Genomic DNA, 18,908 nt, shown 5'->3' on the forward strand with positions numbered 1-18,908 from the left:
ATCGGCTCAAGAAAATCGGTAGCCTGGTCATCGGCTAATGCTGATGAAACAAAAATTGGTATCGGCATCGGCACTAAAAAAAAAATCTGGTCGATCACTACTACAGATCAATTAAATTTTAATATATTTAAAGGTAGGAAATTTACAAAATATATTCATAGAACTTGATCTTTACTTAATATTCTTTTTGGAGTAAAAATAGATAATCAACAGTTTTGGCCCATACAATGTATTTTCGGATATTGATACAAATATACATGTGCGAAATATGACTGGTTCTGTGGTCCACGGTCACAAATTCGAACAAAATCTTACTTTCATTTTTTTTAAATATGAAATTGCATTTCACTAAACCTTTAAAAAGTTAAGTAGGAAGTTTACATTTACATGAATTTTTATAAAGCACAATTATCTATTTGTAGGAGGAAAATCGTTTGTTACAACTTTATCCAAATTAAACAAAAACAAAAAAAGAATATTAGAAATATAAAAAATGCATTAATGCTACATGCATACAAATGAATTACATTTTCTTCTGATATTATGGGGAAATGTGGGTCATGTTCTTGTTATATCAAAGCACTGAAGAGTCTAGATATTCTCCTTTTAGCAATGCAACCCTTATTAGTTCACTTGTACAGTCCAGTTATTATAACAGAAAGGCATAAGTGTTTTGTTTTTTGGGAAAAGTTGGTGAGTGTCATGGTTTTCTATTGAAACAGTGGAGACCCCAGCTGTCATGGTGTCCTGAGCCAAGGGACCATTTAACCTATAAGCACGAGTTTAACTGTGGGAGTTCAGGGTCTATCCGAGCAGATTTCTGCTTAAAATGCAAAGATGAGGACCCATGGGACCCGCAGCATCGGGGCTGTGTCACACCAGGCAGACAGGAGATGCACACTAACTCTTTAGATATAATTAAGCTTCAGGCGTGCAAGCTACTGAAGAGAAGGCAAAACAAGGAATTAAAAGAAAATCTGACCTGTGGAAAAAACAGTGCTGTTCTCTCGGCACTTATACTTTATATTCTTTACAAAAAATATTTGCACACAGCAAATAAATGAGATTTGTTAATATTGCAAGTGTTTATCGTAAGAATTATGATTAAACGGTGTTGATAAATCAATGGTAAACATCTAAACGTTGTTTTCAAAGGTTGCCTTTCATGACGTACATGTTTCAACTTTTGTCATTAAGTTTTCTTCTAAAATTCCTTCAACCGACCACGGTAAATTAATGTAAATAATATAGCTGAGATAATTTCGTTTTATTTGCATTAACCGTGGCACTCCCCACTGTCTATGAGAAACAATTGAGATATTATAGAAATGTATCATTTTAATGGAAATTGCATACAAATTCTGATTGATGCATATATCAATATCTTCAGTGTCGCTTGCGTGCCCTGCTCTCTCATAGATCATTATAAACGTGTGAAAGTGATGTTCAGCTATGCATTATTAATCTGCCTTTGTTCTAATTATCAAATCGATAATTTTAGACACTGGTAAATGGGCTGTTTGGTCAGGTCATCGGTGACAACCTCGCTCTGAATATGCAGAGAGTATTTGTGCCCTGTGATGCATTGCCTTTGACAGCTCAGACATAATGCCTCTGTTGTTTTGAAAGGGAAAACGCCGTATTGTCTCGGCCGGTCCCCTTCTGGAGTCGCTAATCAAACGGCCGTTTCTCACTGCAGCTGGTTTTCAGGAGGTAACAGGGAGCTGACCTCTACCTCCCTTTAAACCGTATGCTCTTTCTCTCTCCTCCCGTGGGACACTTCAGCCAGCTTTAGGGCTAAAATGAGGTGTAAGTCTATTAAAAGGCTGTTTGTGGCTCAGTCAGTGTCCCAGTGGGAGTTCCTGCCTTCTTATTCAGGTGCAGCTAATTTCTCTTATTCTCCTCTTGGCCTGACATACGGCAGGACAAGACATTAATAAACGATTAGAGAGATTAGACATGAAAAAGATGAAGGTCTAGGCCAGACCCCTAAAGATTATCAGAGAGATTGTCCCATCAAGCCTTTACACATTATTTGCAAACACAACACTGTTAGAAAACAAATGTGGGGTACTGTCACTAGGGCAGTACCCTTTAGAGAGGTCCTAATATGTATCTTTGGTATACATTTGGTACCAGTAAGTACATCTGAGGTACTAATATGAACTGTTTAGATTTAAAGTTTAGATACTTTTTTAATGTGTGCAGTACAGTGACAGCTAATATGGTTATATTAAGAACCTTTTTAAATCTGTTTCACAAAAGGTTCTTTGTAGAAGAAAATGTGTTTTTTTTTTTTTCGACTGAATGGTTATTTAAGAAACCAAAAATTGATCTTTTTCTACATCACTGCAAAAACCCTTTGTAGCATCTTTATTTTTAAGAAACTCATTATTCAGTCCTTCCAGAAAAACGTGATTATGCGATCGCATGATTCAACGCATAATCCGCCAAAGTCCGCATATTTATGGTGAGGCCGCGTTTTTAAATACGCCGCACTTTCGCAGCATAAATTGCAGATTTCCGTGCGCAAAATATGCTGGGCTTGCATGATTTCATAACCTCCGCATTTTCGTAGCAAATATCACATATATCTTAGCAGAAAGTTGAAAAATGTTGCATTTACTTCACACAAGCGCAGCCATGTCCCCTGTTGCCATGGGGACGTTATGAAGTGACTACCCAGTCTCACCCCATGGCGTCAATATTTGACGACACTTGACCATGCGTCAATATGTTGACGAGGAGGGTATACCTTTTGCGTCATTTTTTGACTAACTGGGGACTTCAATACTATTAAGTCCGTTGCATTCTCTTTCCTATTTTCTTACCATTTTCGCGTCGGTTTAGGGTTAGATTTACATAATGACATCCCTACCCAAACCTAACTCTAACCCCAACGCCAGGTGACAACTGTTTAATTTCGCGTACCTAACTTTAACCCCAATGCCAGGTGACAACTGTTTAATTTCGCGTACCTAACTCTAACCCCAACGCCAGGTGACAACTGTTTAATTTCGCGTACACTGTTTAATTTTGCGTAATCTAACCCTAAACCGACGCGAAAATGGTAAGAAAATAGGAAAGAGAATGCAACGGACATAATAGTATTGAAGTCCCCAGTTCGTCGAAAAATGGTCAAGTGTCGTCAAATAGTGACGCCATGGGGTGAGACTGTGTTAGAAGTGACGTGATTATATGACGTAAACATCATTGAAAGTTCCCTCAATTTCAATGCATAAAATTGCATAAATATCCCCCATATTCCATTGCATTTTTTAAGAAAATGTACCGCAAGATCAAGGATTTTTGCTCGCAACAATCACAAAAAAATTCTGCATTTTTCTGGAAGGACTGATTATTTACTCACCCTCATGTCTTTGAACCCTAAATGTTATTCCTTGTTCTTCAGAACCAAAACCGATTTTTTTTAAGTGTTGTTTGGGGTTTTCTGGTTACTATGGAAGTGAATGGTGACCACCTCGGTCACAATCCACTCCCATAGTAACCACAAAACCTTTCAAGCTTCAAATTGACCCAAAAGTGATATAAAAAAGTAACTCCACCACCCTGTATTTTAAGTGTCCTGAAGGCATTGAATCCTCTGCTTTGTTATTGTGGATATCGCTATTGTTTTAGTTGTTACACATGATTTAAAAGTAAGTGTCCTAAAACTGCCTAAACAACAAAGATGAAAAGTAATAATGTACTTAAAGTGCTCTATTTCCACACACTAATCTTGTACTTAATATACTAACAATTTTACTTTAGTACTTCTCTTGGGGCAGTTTATTTAGACCAAAATAAATGTAGCTTTCCAAACTTAAAACAACTTGCACTGACATATCTAAAAAATACATTAGTGCCCTCTGTTTTGCCTTTAAATGCACACAAGTAATGTTTTTAGTAAGACATGTTTGTTAAAACTAGTTATATTTGATCGGGCACTGAATCTTATCTCTAAAAAAAGTTCTTCACAAAAATTGAATTATCTCTTTAAGCTGAAAATTTGAGAGGTGATAAGAGAACAAATAAAGGTAGGATGAAAAGGTTTTTTTTTTGTCTTTGTTTCTTTGTTTGTAAGCGGAGGGTCTGTTCTTTCATTTTATATATTTATGTTTATTTAAAAAAGATAATTTTTCTGGAAGCCATTAAACTAAAACTGTGTGGCAGCTTTTTTTAAACGCTGACGGAGAAAAGAGTTCAGCATGCTTCTAAGCATATTTGATCATCACTTCAACAGTTGCACGATATAAATGTTAACTTATAAATTTAATGAATGTTGATTTATGAAAATAAACACCACAGTCTTTAATCAAATTTTCATTGTTTCTTTGCTGCCTCTGTGTTGCTTGTTTCAGCCACACTTGATTCTGAAGAACTACTTTGTTTGGCAGAAGAGTAATATTTGTACTATTATAATTACAACTTATTAGTGTTTTATTTTATGAAATCCTGCTATGCATATGAAGTAACCGTTTTATAAAAGCAATAAGCCCCACGGAGCAGTGGTGTTACAGGGCATTTTATAACAGCTAATGGGGGTTGCCATTGTGCCAAAACAACACCCCTTAGCTGTTATAACCGACTGCTTCTTGGTGCTTATTGCTTTAGTATATTAAGTACAAAATTAATGTGCAAAAATAGAGCAGTACACTATGGAAGTGTACTACTTTTTCACCTGGGAACAGCTTAGACACAGATAATGCTCACTGACAGAAAGACAAACCATTCTTTTTATAAATGCATATATGATTTGAAAATCAAACAAAGACAAATTTGGGGGATTTAAATGACATGAGGGTGAGTAAATAGTGAGTAGCTGTCCAAACTGAAAACAACTTGACTGACATATTTTAAAATACATCAATGCCCTTTGTTTTGCCTCAAAATGCACACAAGTCATGTTTTTAGTAAGGCATGTTTGTTATATTTCCTAAACTAAGGCCTAGTCCTGTCTTAAACTAATTCCTGTCTGGGAAACCGCCCCTTTAAGTGTGTGTGATTTTAATTTTGGTACGTAACTTCTCCTAAAGAACCACTTAGCAACAATACATTTAAAGCCATTCAGAATACCTTAGCAGCCAATGAGAGTACCTTAGCAACTGCATAACAACATCCTAAGGGGCTGAACACACCAAAACTTTTAAACGCCGCTGAAAACGCCTTGAGGACGCCGAATGCCAGCTGTTTTTCAGCTGAGTGCCAGCTTTCTTCCGCTCTGCACTTTGGTAGCTGTGATACTTCAGCTGCGAGCTGGTTGGTTGCTGTGGTAATGTCCCGCCCCTCCTCCACTGTGATTGGGCGGCCGTGTGAGAACTGACATTGACGAGCGGAGCTTTTCTCCCCAAGTTGAATCTCTTTCAACTCTCGATGCTCAGCGCCGAGCGCGGAAAAACCGCCGAGCGCCGGTTTTCAGCGCGGAAAAAACCCACTAGCTTATTTGAAAAACGCCGAGCTTCCATTGGAAACAATTGAAAACATGGGCCGGACGCGGGCGTAAAAGTTTTGGTGTACACAACCCCTTACAAAACAATGAACACCCTAGCAACACAGAAAGAAACACCTTAGCAACCCACTGGAAACCACCTACACTTTAACATGGCGAAGGCGATTTTTCTTGTTTCTCATTCTGTTTAAAAATATCATAAATCAGCCTGCTATCTTCTTGTGCAAAGTCTGAAGGCCAAGCTTATGGTTTTCATCACCTAGTTTCATTGTCTTTAGAAAAGTGGTGAACAATTTCAAAATTAAAATCATCTTTAGATCTGATCTCATGAGAATTTATACATTTACGAAGTGAAATCGTGCAAAAACATACGATTACCATGAATTAAAAAAATTACAGTGCAACCGCAACTTCACGTGGCAAGAGCAAATCGTATAGACAGATGAATGTGGTCATGAATTAATACGAATTAACCACCTCGTAAAAAATCCATATGAATTGCCATAAGATAGCATTGATTTGACTTAGAGACCTCTGGCCTGCAACATAATAAAACCCATGGCACACGCGAAACATACAGATCATATCACTCCTTCACTCACTAAAAGGAAGCACATTTATCAGGGCGAAAAAGTATAAATGGCAGCGATCTTCATTCAGGCCGAAATGGGATCCCTGCTTTATCAAAATGAAACGACTGCCAAGATTGGGAAAGTAACAATTGCATTCACGCTCCTCTTCTTCAAAGAACTAATTAAGGACAGGCAATTTTAGCGCTGCACATTCAGACTCTTTAATTGAAAAGAAAATAAATACCAGCAGGAAGGAGAACGTGAGTGAATGTGGAAGGAAGGATGAATTCAGTGACGGAGGCAGATGGCAACAAATAGCTGAGAATTATAAAGTCAATGGCCGCTCCCAGCATTGTGTGCGCTGATGACTCAAGGGCAACTCCGCATGGTATCAAAAAAAGCCAATTGAACCTTTTTGAATTCGAGCTCCAATCTGGTAAAAGTTGAACTTTAATTGAAAAGTTTATTTTCATTTTTAAAGCGACTCTGTTCTTTGAAGATTTGTGAGACCAGTAACGGGATGTGTGGCAATAAACTCCAGACTGACTTTGTCCTTTTCTTTTGGCTCGGTTTTCACTGTGTAATTGTTTGATCATTTATCTCGGAGGTCTAATTTACCCCCTGTTGGTTGGGCTGTATGTTGCTCTGTTTTTGTCGGCTGGCTCTGATATGGACCAGTGTCGAGAAACGCTGATGCTCTGCAGGTGGGCATCGATTTAAACACAACAGTCTGTGCGTCACCCATATTAACCCTTTAGGCCTCAGTCACTTATATGCTAAACATGCAGAAAGTAAGAAAGTGGATTTAACAAAGTTTGAAAAACATTACTTGACTTAAGGACGCATACCAGTCCATTTTGAAAGAATAATTTAGCACAAAATTAAAATATTGTCATCATTTACTTTTCTTTTGTAAAAAATACCAAGCAAACTATTCCCATGATCATTTCTGGTGCTTTGTTGTCCTTATAGACTTTTGCTATAAAATAACTGGATAACATCTGATTTGTATTACAAAAATAACTAAATAAAAAAATAATATGGGCATAAAATGAGGATAGACAACCAGATTGTCACTTTTGTCTAATTATATATATTTAATGATACAAAATTCACACGTCATTCTACCAATTTACATGTCTGACTTTATGATTTAACATTGTTATTTCATTATTTATAATGGTTGACGCTCTAAACTGTCCCAGTCTAACCGGAGATCCCTGCTGTTGTTTTTCTTTAACCTGTCAATCAAACATCCTCAAAAATAGACCACACCCACACTCCTCTTTCTGTCTGAACCACAGGAGGCCTATTAATCTGAAGTCAATTCTCAAGAGAACATCATACATTCAAATAACATGTGGCCCTATTGTTAACACTCATTTACATCAATAGCCTCCAAATTTATGTCATTTTATTCTGACCTTATGATACACACAGACAGAAAGATCGCATGCTTTAGATTTCAAGACTTTACCCAAGATCAACATTGAATGGTACATTTTTGAAGCTCCAGATATCCCTCTCCTCCTCAAATGCATTCGTTTTGTACAAATCTCATCAATCTGAAAAGCAATGTGTCCATGATTGGACAGCCAATCTGTACGTGTGATTGGTCTGAAAACCTCTTGACGTCAGCCGAAAATGTGACGCTCCTTACCATGTTTGAAAGATTCATTCACAATGCATAACAGGAGTTAACTTACAGGCTGTGAGTCTGAAGCGGGAGGAATTATGATAATGTCGGTCTTGTCTACATCACCAATCCCAGGAAGTAAACTGTTACCTACAATCCGTGTGTTTGTTGTAGTCCAAGAAAAGAGATTTATGTTGGAAATAATAACTTGCATCATTGTTTACCTTTTGCACATTGTTAACATGTACTAATACACACTTACAAACCAAAGGAAAAATGGTGAATCAGACGATAGTTGCTCTTTAAAAACCAAATTAACAAGTATTCAAAATTAGATTAAACAAGCATTCAAATGAGCTAAAACAACAACAACAACAACAACAAAAACATCTAGATATTTCTTAGGTGTTTGATTATTTTTGGAAAGAATATGCATTTGTCAAGCTAAAGTATATTTTATTTGCTAAAAATTGTGAGTTTGGGGGCCTTCAAATAATGTTGTGGAAAATAGGAGGGCCTTGAAGTGATAAAGGTTGAGAACCCCTGGTGTAGTGGACATGATGTTAAGATGAAAGTCACTCTCATACGGGTTTTCTGCGGACATCAGACTGTGCTTTTGTCAGGACACTAGTACAGAAAGCGGTGTGATGTGCCATTCACTAGATTTTCCAGACATTATGCAGCGTGTGTGGAGAAACGGGGCAGATTTTCCCATGAGCCTTTCACACGCTGCTTTCCATTACAAGCGACAGGATGAATTCTGAACCCAGTCGAAATGTAACGGGAAGGTTCGGTTAATGAAAGTACCGTGCAGGGAACAGTCACACATTCACATACACAGAAATGTGTTTAGCATTACTATAAAAGTAATAATGTGAGAGACAGACCTTTTTAAGGGCTGATGATATGGAAATCTAGATCATGTCCAATCGTGAACAATCTGTCACCAGGAAATGCTGGGACAGCAGAAAACACACACTGTAAAAAACCGTAGATTTAAATTTATGTTATTTACTGGCAAGAGTTTGTTCAGAGTTAAATACATTTTAAAAATTAACAAGTCTTTATCTTTACAGTATAAAACTATACAATAACAGCCTCATGCAAAGCATTCTGGAAACCAGAAATAATCATCAACCTTTTTCTGTTTTTTGCTTGATGCTGTTTTTTAGTTTTACTCGGTAAAGACAAAGACTTGTAAATGTTTAATGTTCATTTAACTTTGAACAAAATGTTACCTGTAAATAACATAAATTTAAATGTACGGTAAGTTACCGGCAACCCAGCTGCAATTTTTACGGATTTTTTTAAAACAAATAGCTGTAATTATGCAGCTGGTTGCCAGTAACTTACTGTAGAAGATAAAGGCTGAAAATGTTTCATGTTCATTTAACTTTGAACAAACTGTTGCCAGTAAATAACATAAATGTAAAATCTACAGTAAGTTACTGGCAGCTAGTTGCAGTAATACCCAGTAATACTATCAGAAACAGTATCAGTATCAGAAACAAAAACTGGCATCAAATATTTAAAAACAATTATAAAATATGGTATTATTTTTGAAACATTCTCACATACCAGCTTATTTTCCACAAATGCCTAAAACTTTTCACCGCACTGTATTTATCAGGAATGTTGTAGCTTCCACATTGGTGACATTGCAAGAAGAATGTTTAGAAACCTAATAATGATATTTTTTACTGATGCAAAAGCAACAATTTAAATAAACATCTTAAAAACTATTTTTAATAAAGCATCTAATGTTGTGTTAATGACTTTGTACAATACTATACAAGGCAACAATACAGTAAACAGTAGGGGGTGGTTTCCCCAGACAGGGTTTAGATTAATCCAGGACTAGGCTTTAGTTATTTTAGGACATTTCTACAAAAATATATTAAAAAAAATATATATTCCTGGTGTGCATTTTGATGTGCAAAACAATTGCACTGAAATATGTTACGATATGTCAATGTAATGTCAATGCAATGCATGTTTTTATTTTTTAGGCAGCTCAAATTCTGGGACTAGCCCTGTCCAGGAAACCGGAAACCCCACATAGATGTTTAAAAGATACAGTAATGTTTTAAAAAAAGGTTTCATTCTAAAGGTCACAGGGTAAATCAAAAATCTGATTAAAATTTTAATTATGATTATGTGTAAAGTGTGTATACACACCTCACAATATACTAACAGAATAAATGAAACTCAATGTTTGGATGTAAAATCCAAAATGATTGATGTTTGACTTAGATAACTATTAATACTAGCACACTGTGTGAAACTAATACAAAAATAAATCTGTTAAATTAGAAAGCAATATGGCCCTACATCCACCCTTTGATAAGAATGAAATGGTTTGCTCCACCGCTAGATTGTCTGTGTCTGGAACAAAAGAAAACTCTTATGGGGGGAGTCCCAGTGTTTCTCATTCAGACATCATCAGCGTGGTTGTAAATCTAAAGAGCGCTGGTCAGATGTTAACATCAGCATATGTGTGCAGTTTTCACAACATAAGGGGTCTGAAGCTCAACCTGAGATTATTGATCTTTCACCAGTCCATTTCAACTTAATTACCCTTGAAATGAGGTTCACTACCTGCACAAAGAAACCCTGATGGATTGAATGGTTTGATATTCCACCTTGTCTTTTACTATGTTAATTCATTCATTCAGGACAAATAACGTGGGTGCAGCCATAACAGACACACCAGTTAAAGAAAATGAAAAACAACACACAGTATTAACCTGATAACATACACAGTTTGATGCGAACTGCAGACGAAATTAGACAACACTGACATAAACAGTTAGCTAAGCCTACTAAACAATGCAAAACTACCCGCAGTATTCAAGCTTTGACTCAAAAACTAGTTTTCATCTTCTGTTAAACACAAGACTATGCTGTTTTCCATATAAAGAAAGTGTTGTATAAAACTGAATAAATTAACACTACACTAATTGTTTTGTTTAACCGAAGCTTACAGTAAACATCTCATAATGCGTTTCACCAAATGTGGTTGAGTAAATAATGACAGAGTTTTCATACTTGGGTAAATTTTCACTTTAACAGCATGTTGGTAGAATTTGACCTTACAGCGACCCGCCTGATCCAGCATAGATTCACAACCACACAAATAACCACACAATTACACACAAGTGTCTCGCTGTGGCCTGTTTAAACCAATGAATACACACAAACAAACAGCAGAGAAGCATTTCACATACACAGCAGAGGTACAGCAGACTTCACAATATAGTGGTGCAAGTACAAACATAGTACTGTATATATTATTTAAATAATACTAATGTATAAGCTTGATTATATCAAATGATAACACATGTAGCAAAATGTCTTTACTGTGGGTTCACACCAGACATAATCGTACGCACATCGTTGAATTTACTACTAAATTAACTACTACTATACGAGTTCAACGATGTGCACGAGTAGATTACATACAAAGTCAATGCAAAGACGCGATCAGACGTATCCTCGCTTGGGGCGATACAAATGACGCGATATGGGCGGCACGTTTGCCACAAAAACACATGCTATTCGCCTTAAACGCGTCTTTGCCCAAGTTGAAAATATTCAACTCGAGCGAAAAATTTGCATGACACAAAGTTAAATCCCGCGAGTAATCTAGAGAGTGAGTAACGTGATGCCCCGCTTTTGGTGTGTATGTAGCATAATCCTGTTTGGTGTGTACGCAGTGTGCACACCAAAGGCGAAGCATAGATTTTCAACTTGCACGAAGATGTGTTTGAGGCTAATAGCACATGTTTTCGCTGCAATCGCGCCGCCAAATCGCATCATTCGCATTGCCCGATAGGAGTTATCGTCTACTCACATCTTACTGTGGGTTCACACCAGATGCGAGTTCAACAATTTGCGGAAGTAGATTACATACAAAGTCAATGCAAAGACGCGGTCAGACGCATCCTCGCGTAGGGTGATGAGAATGACGCGATATGTACGGCGTGTTCGCCGCAAAGGAACATAGTCTTCGTCCAAGTTGAAAATATTCAACTCGAGCGAAAAAATTGCATGAAAACAAATTGAATTCCGTGAGTAATCTAGAGAGCGAGTAACGTGATGCCCCGCTTTTGGTGTGTATGTAGCATAATGCTGTTGGGTGTGTATGCAGTGTGCACACCAATAGCGAAGCATTGCGTTACTCGCTGTAGATTACTCACAGGATTTAACTTTTTGTCATGCAAATTTTTTGCTTGAGTTGAATATTTTCAACTTGCGCTAAGACGTGTTTGAGGCTGATAGCATGTGTTTTCGCGGCAATTGCACCGCCCAATTCGCATCATTCGCATTGCCCCATAAGAGTTCTCGTCTACTCACATCTTACTGTGGGTTCACACCAGACGCGAGATCAACGGTTTGCGTGAGTAGATTACATACAAAGTCAAAGCAAAGACGCGGTCAGACGCATCCTCGCGTGGGGCGATGCGAATGACGCGATATGGACGGAGCATTTGCCTCGAAGACACGCAAAAAATTGCATGAAAAGAAATTGAATCCCGTGAGTAATCTAGAGAGCGAGTAACGTGATGCCCCGCTTTTGGTGTGTATGTAGCATAATGCTGTTTGGTGTGTATGCAGTGTGCACACCAATAGCGAAGCATCGCGTTACTCGCTGTAGATTACTCACAGGATTTAACTTTTTGTCATGCAAATTTTTTGCTTGAGTTGAATATTTTCTACTTGCGCTAAGACGTGTTTGAGGCTAATAGCATGTGTTTTCGCGGCAATTGCACCGCCCAATTCACATCATTCGCATTGCCCCATAGGAGTTTGCATCTACTCACATCTTACTGTGGGTTCACACCAGACGCGAGTTCAACGATTTGCGGGAGTAGATTACATACAAAGTCAATGCAAAGACGTGGGGCGATGCGAATGATGCGATACGGACGGCGCGTTTGCAGCAAAAAAAATTAATCCCACGAGTAATCTAAAGCGAGTAACGCGATGCCCTGCGTTTGGTGTGTACGTAGCATTAGCATGGACTTTGTATGTAATCTACTCACACAAATCATTGAATTCGCGTTTGATGTGTAGGCACTAAACACAGTTTTCCAATTACATTACATGAATGTGGAGAAAACATAGTTTTATATTACTAGATTGGTTGTTGTAGTTTTTAGTATAAAAAAGACTAAGCAACTGAGCACAAAAGATTACAAAATCAACTCATTAAATTCATTACTAATACTTATTGTTTGTTTGTGCTGTTGCTTTCCCTCAAAAGTGATGTCACTTCCTGTAGGAGGATGTCATCGGGGAAACAGGTAAAACCTTTAGATGTATTATATAATTTTAAAAATATATTAATTACTTACAATTAAATTATAAGATGCAAATAAATAAAAAAAACTAAATAAAACAATTGAAGGTACCAGATGAAGGTAATAATAACAAAAATAGTATTGATAAAAACTTTAAAATGGATGAAAAAATAAATAAATAAATAAAGTTAAAATAAATAAAAATAGTTCAAGTGCAATTGTACTATTAAATTATTTAAATCATTAAAATCTCAGGGGGTAGGCTACCTCAAGTAAATTAAAAGGGGGTTCGGTTGACAAAAACATGTGAAAATAACAAACAGTGCTATTGCTAAACATCCCAGAATCATTTTACAAAAATAAACAAAACACCCAGATCATCAATGATGAAAACAAAGAGATTTTCGTTTAACTAAAAACTGTGTGAATCATCTGTAGATCATGGCTTTGGTGTGCACTTGACCAAACAAAGTATTTCTGTAGAGCAGGAACCCAGGGGCCACTTGTACCGCAATAATAGACATAAATAAATCAAAACATGTGTATTAGAGAAACATTAACACACACTTATACACACAGGAGGAAAGATTTAATTTGCATGGCAGATTAGGGGTCTTGTGGTGAGTTGGTGCCGCAGGCTGCCCTCCAATGTAATGGGATCTAGTCTCTTAAAATCCATTAAAACAATTGAACAAACCCAAATACAATCCACCCTGGGAGCGTTTGACTGGTAACCCACTGCGTCCCCAGAGAGAGAAACACACACACATATTGTGTTAATGCCTGAGGCCAAAGCTACTGGATGAGTAGAAGAACAGAGGATGAAAATAAAAAAGAGAGAACATCAGACTGATTAACTTCACACAAAGGTCACATTTCAATATTTGTGAACCTTTGTCACATTTATGATCCAGTTAGACAGTACAAAGTCAAAGTCATGCATATTTACAAGACAATTGATTCTGTGTTTTGGATTTTGGTTTAGCTCAATTGGAACAAAATTGGTTGGGTACATTTGTGTTTCAAATACATTTTATTCCTATTTGATCTGAATGCTTTCTCATAATATCACAGCACAAATGACAGGATTTTTAATCTACGTTTATGTCTATTTTGTCTGCAAACTATAAAAAAATGTCAAAAATGGCCCCTAGCTGTCACTGGGGCCAAAAAGGTCCCAATGTGTACCATTTAGGTACAGATATGTATACATTTGGTACTAATATGTTCCTCTGATGTACTAATATGATCTCTTTAGATGCAAAGATATACCAGTAACAGTTTTCTTCAGAAAGTGTACCTGGGACATGGGCCAGGGGCATCATGCACCATATTTTTTAAGGGGGCACAGTGTGCACAGCTCACAGAAATCTGTGCATACACAGACATCAAGCGAAATATTATAGAGCTTTCAGTCTTTTCCATGGCACTTACATTTCTAACAATTTGAGCGCATTCATGCAAAAACCTCCAAAATAAAAGTGTTGACTAACTTTTATATCAAATACTATTCAAGTGGATTAATTACATATTGGCATCATATTTACATCTGAAACGGCATGTTTTGTTTAATGACTTGTTTAATTGTGTCATTAATGCATTTTGCACAACAACTGCATTATCCTATAAAATTTATATATTTTTAAATACATATAAACAACGAAAATTACATAAACTATAGCCACATGATTGAGTTTAATGTTCAAAAATGATAAAAAATATACGTTTAGATAAAATTATTAGAGGAACGGATTTTGCATTAAATTTTACCTCATATGAGCATGTGTGTCTGCAGCGCCTGCCGTCAGAATAAAGTAATGTAACACGATCAAAACACTATCAAAATGGCAATAATCTCTGAAAAGTGACAAGGATGCAGCACAGAATTATTAATATTTTGCATATTAATGTATATGAAAAGAAGTAACAGATTAATGGATGCTTCTTTGATTTTGAGGTTACATGCAAAATCCAGAGGGGGGCTCAGTTTGAATGGGCATGATTTTTTTTTTATTTGATTTTTTTGATTTGATTTATTTAGACAGTAACAATGATAAAATGCATAACAAGATACCATCACAGCAACATTGTACACTTATTAGAACTGTCGAGGATAACACAAGAAATTTAAAAAAAAACTTGTTTCCATTGTGGTCCTCTATACGCCTCTGACATGGGCTTATCCAGACTTTCCCATCTGAACATGTTTCAGACTTTGACCAAACACACACAGATACACTGAATCATACGATAGGACTTATTTGCAAAAACACCTTCCTGAAAAACTTGCCAGTGCAAAAAAAATAGCCATTTTAGGTTTTCTAGACAGTCACCAAAAATCTTTCTCATTGTGGCCTCCCATTCAAAACCAACAGAAAAAAAGTCCTCTTCAGAGAATTTAACAATTTATATAACTCTCCAATTATCAAAGTTTTGGGTCCAGGCTGTGTTTACATGACTCTGGCACAGTGAAAGGAAAAACAGCAGTCTGGCCACATGACACACACACAACTGAACTGCTTTATGCCCCAATGCACTGCTTTTGTGAAGAGTAAAACAGCAGAAAGTCTTAAAGAGCGGTGCTAACAAAGAGAAACAATAGGAGAGTACTAAACATTGTAAAAATATAAGAGAAATTAGCTACAGTTTTACATTTTGTTTACATTTAAGATACATTCTATCAAAACATTTCTTAGTGAATTACTTCTTCAAATATGTAAAGCAATGGGCCATTGTTTCGTAAACAGCAGTGATGCTCTCAAGTGTGGAGACTTGCGATGGTCAGACATTCATCAGAGCTCCATGATGCTGTGTGTGTGTGCGTGCATGCATGCACGCATGTCTGTGTACCACTGTCTGTTTCTGGGTGGTCTAAGATCTCAAACTCTTTTGTATCTGAGAGCTCAATGTAAGGTGGTCTCCATTACCTGTGAGACATATGAATAGCACATGTCTCCATCAACATGGAGCAGAGGTTTTCTGAAAGCAGTGCTTTGTTTCTTTTGGATTTGGACTTGTAGTTTTGGATATTTTCAAAAAAAAACTTAAATAAAATTAACCCAAAATTTGTTTTTACAAACTTAAGTTAAATGACAGACTGCTGTTGGTAATATTGTGTATGTGTGCATTTTACCCAAATGACTGCTGATCAGTGGTCATCTTAAGGAAAGCACGCCCTCCCGTGGACAAAAATGGAACTGCATCATCCTCTGCATTTATGTGAGATACAAAACAGATAAAAGATCATGAAAGATTGCTGAAACTTTTAGCATCTTAGTATGTTTTATAGAGGTCTTAAAAGCTTTGAGCTGGAGCTCAGCAGAGCCATATGGCAGCTGTGTGTGCCGGCATGTGTGTGTGTTGTGCGGTCCGGCCCTCCTCCTCCTCCTCAGACCTTTGATATAGATCATGAATGAATGAATGGTCCTTCTCTTCTAAAGAGGCTCTTCCTGAATGCTAAGAGCTGTTTAGTTTGTGAAGTGACTCTTTTGAAGAGTTTGATAAGCCTCGTTATGTCCAATGAGCACCTAAAGAGCCACAAACACACAGAGAGATCAGATGAACAATTTCATTGTGTGAAAACAACATAAGAATATAATATTGTTTAATGCAAATATAGTAGTAATAGCATAGTTTTTGCTTACCTTTTAATTTGTGCCTATTATCTAGCACACTTCAGCCTTAAAAAAATGTATAAATGCTAAATCAGATATATTAAAAAATATGTGCATAATTTTATTCATGCATTGATACAGCAACGGTAGCTTTTATAAGCCTTTGACATCTTGTTGATGTAAAGTGCTCTTTTTTAGTTTATAGCCTAACCTAGAGCCAAAATGTAAGACCCCTGTGTGATCAGATAACTAAAAGACATTTCCCATTAAACATCCTTAAACCCTTAACTTCTCTTCTGTCATCATGATTCAGGAATGTTTGTAAGTAAACCTGATTTCTCTCAGCTCACAGACTTCACTGTTTGCATTTCCACCAGGAAACGTCCTAATCTGAAGAGCTAACTGGATTTTCTTTGTCTTCAAGACAACAAAATATTTAAAGCTAGAGACACAAAATCCATTTATAACTAAGCAAATACTTACACTTATTGAAACAAACACAGTCGAGATTTCACAGTGTGGCCTTACAAAAAGATCAAATCTGTAAATCTGTGTTTAAAGGCCCATAGCTGAAATGTTTGCACAGCGTAAGGAACTAAATGATGTTAGTCTCCATCTTCTGTCTCTGTCAACTTTATTTAGGAGGCAATTGCATTTTTCTTGGACACATTTTACTTAACCGCTGAACTCATCAACTTAAGATGAATCCGTTTTCAGTAAGTCACCTGATTCATGTATGCATTTTTATCCAAAGCAACTTACAATGCATTCGAGCTGTACATTTGATCAGTTTATGTGTTCCTTGAAAATCAAACCCATGAACTTTGAGCTGATAACACAATACTGTATTATCAACTGAGCTACAGGACCACGATTCATGTAATGCAAAGCTATGTCTGCCTACAAAAATTGTAGCTATGCATTGTTTAAAAAGAATAAAATGTCTTACTGAAAGAAAAGATTGATAAAAGTTTTTTCATTGAATTAGTTCATTAAAGTTTATCAGCTCACATAAAATGCAACTCACCTCTGATGTCTTCATAACAGCAGTGTGTGGTCAACTGATTTATATATACTGTCTATGAACATGTCAAGTTTTAGAACAATAAATAGATTTTTTTACTTTTTTATTAACATTTATTGATCATAATATATTTTATAGTGAAACACCCCTGTTAAACACCCTCTGGATAGTGCAGATTAAGGGGCGATATTATCCCCTTCTAACATCACAAGGGGAGCCAAATTTCAATTTCACATATTGCAGACAATGGTTTACCAAAACGAAGTTACTGGGTTGATCTTTTTCACATCTTCTAGGTTGATAGAAGCACTGGAGACCCAATTATAGCACTTAAACATGGAAAAAAGTCAGATTTAGAGTATCTGATATCTCGTTTAGGATTCTATGAATATTAATCCAGAATACTTGTATTTTATTGCAAAGTGTGGGCCAGACAATAAATATATTTCTATTGTTTTATTTTGAGCCAGATGAATTATGCTCCGGATGTATAAACAAAAAAGTTTTAGTCATATATGTAAGGAATAATTCACAACGGGCCGTTGAATTATAAGAAAATAATGCACACCCAAGGTGGATATGCAGCACAACGTGAAGCGGAGTGCCGTTACTGTGCGTTCACACCAGACGCAGTAGAGGCGGCAAAAACACAGTATTTGCGTGTAGTTGGACGCTTGAACATTTTTTGTTTACTCGCTTCATTCACACGTGAAAGCTGCATGTGAATTTCTAGTCATGTAAGACATTCATGCTGAATTGAGTGTCATGAGGAGCTCCTGCAACTCCGATCACTTCCTGTCATCACTTTACTACTAGAGGAAGCTCCTGATTGGTTGACGCGGCGCAATTTTCCACCAAAGTTTCGATTTTTCAACTCTCGCGTGCGTTTCCCGCGGCGACACTCAATTCGTGTCATTTACCGAACTAGACACGCAAATGAGACGGATTCGCATCTACAGTGCCGCGCTAAACGCCTCATTCGGACCACGAGACCTCCAGATGTAAACGCGTCTTTACATAGACTTAACATTGAAATAATTTGCGCCAGATGCTCTATTCGCATTGGGTGTGAACGCAGCATTACAGCGGGGGTGTGCATTATTTTCGAATAATTCAAAGGACTTATACCACGGTTACCAAAAACATTGCTCTGGTGCCTATATTAAAACATTTGACAAGTTAGGTGTGGCGTTTACAGAAAAATTATCAACATCAATGGAACATTTCTCCGCCAATAAGAATAAAGGATTCAACAGCCCCAGGGTATAATGAAAGATTTCACCTCTTTGAATAACTTCAGTTTTATCTTC

This window comes from Paramisgurnus dabryanus, chromosome 1 (assembly GCF_030506205.2).
Source record: "Paramisgurnus dabryanus chromosome 1, PD_genome_1.1, whole genome shotgun sequence".
Lineage (NCBI taxonomy): Eukaryota > Metazoa > Chordata > Actinopteri > Cypriniformes > Cobitidae > Paramisgurnus > Paramisgurnus dabryanus.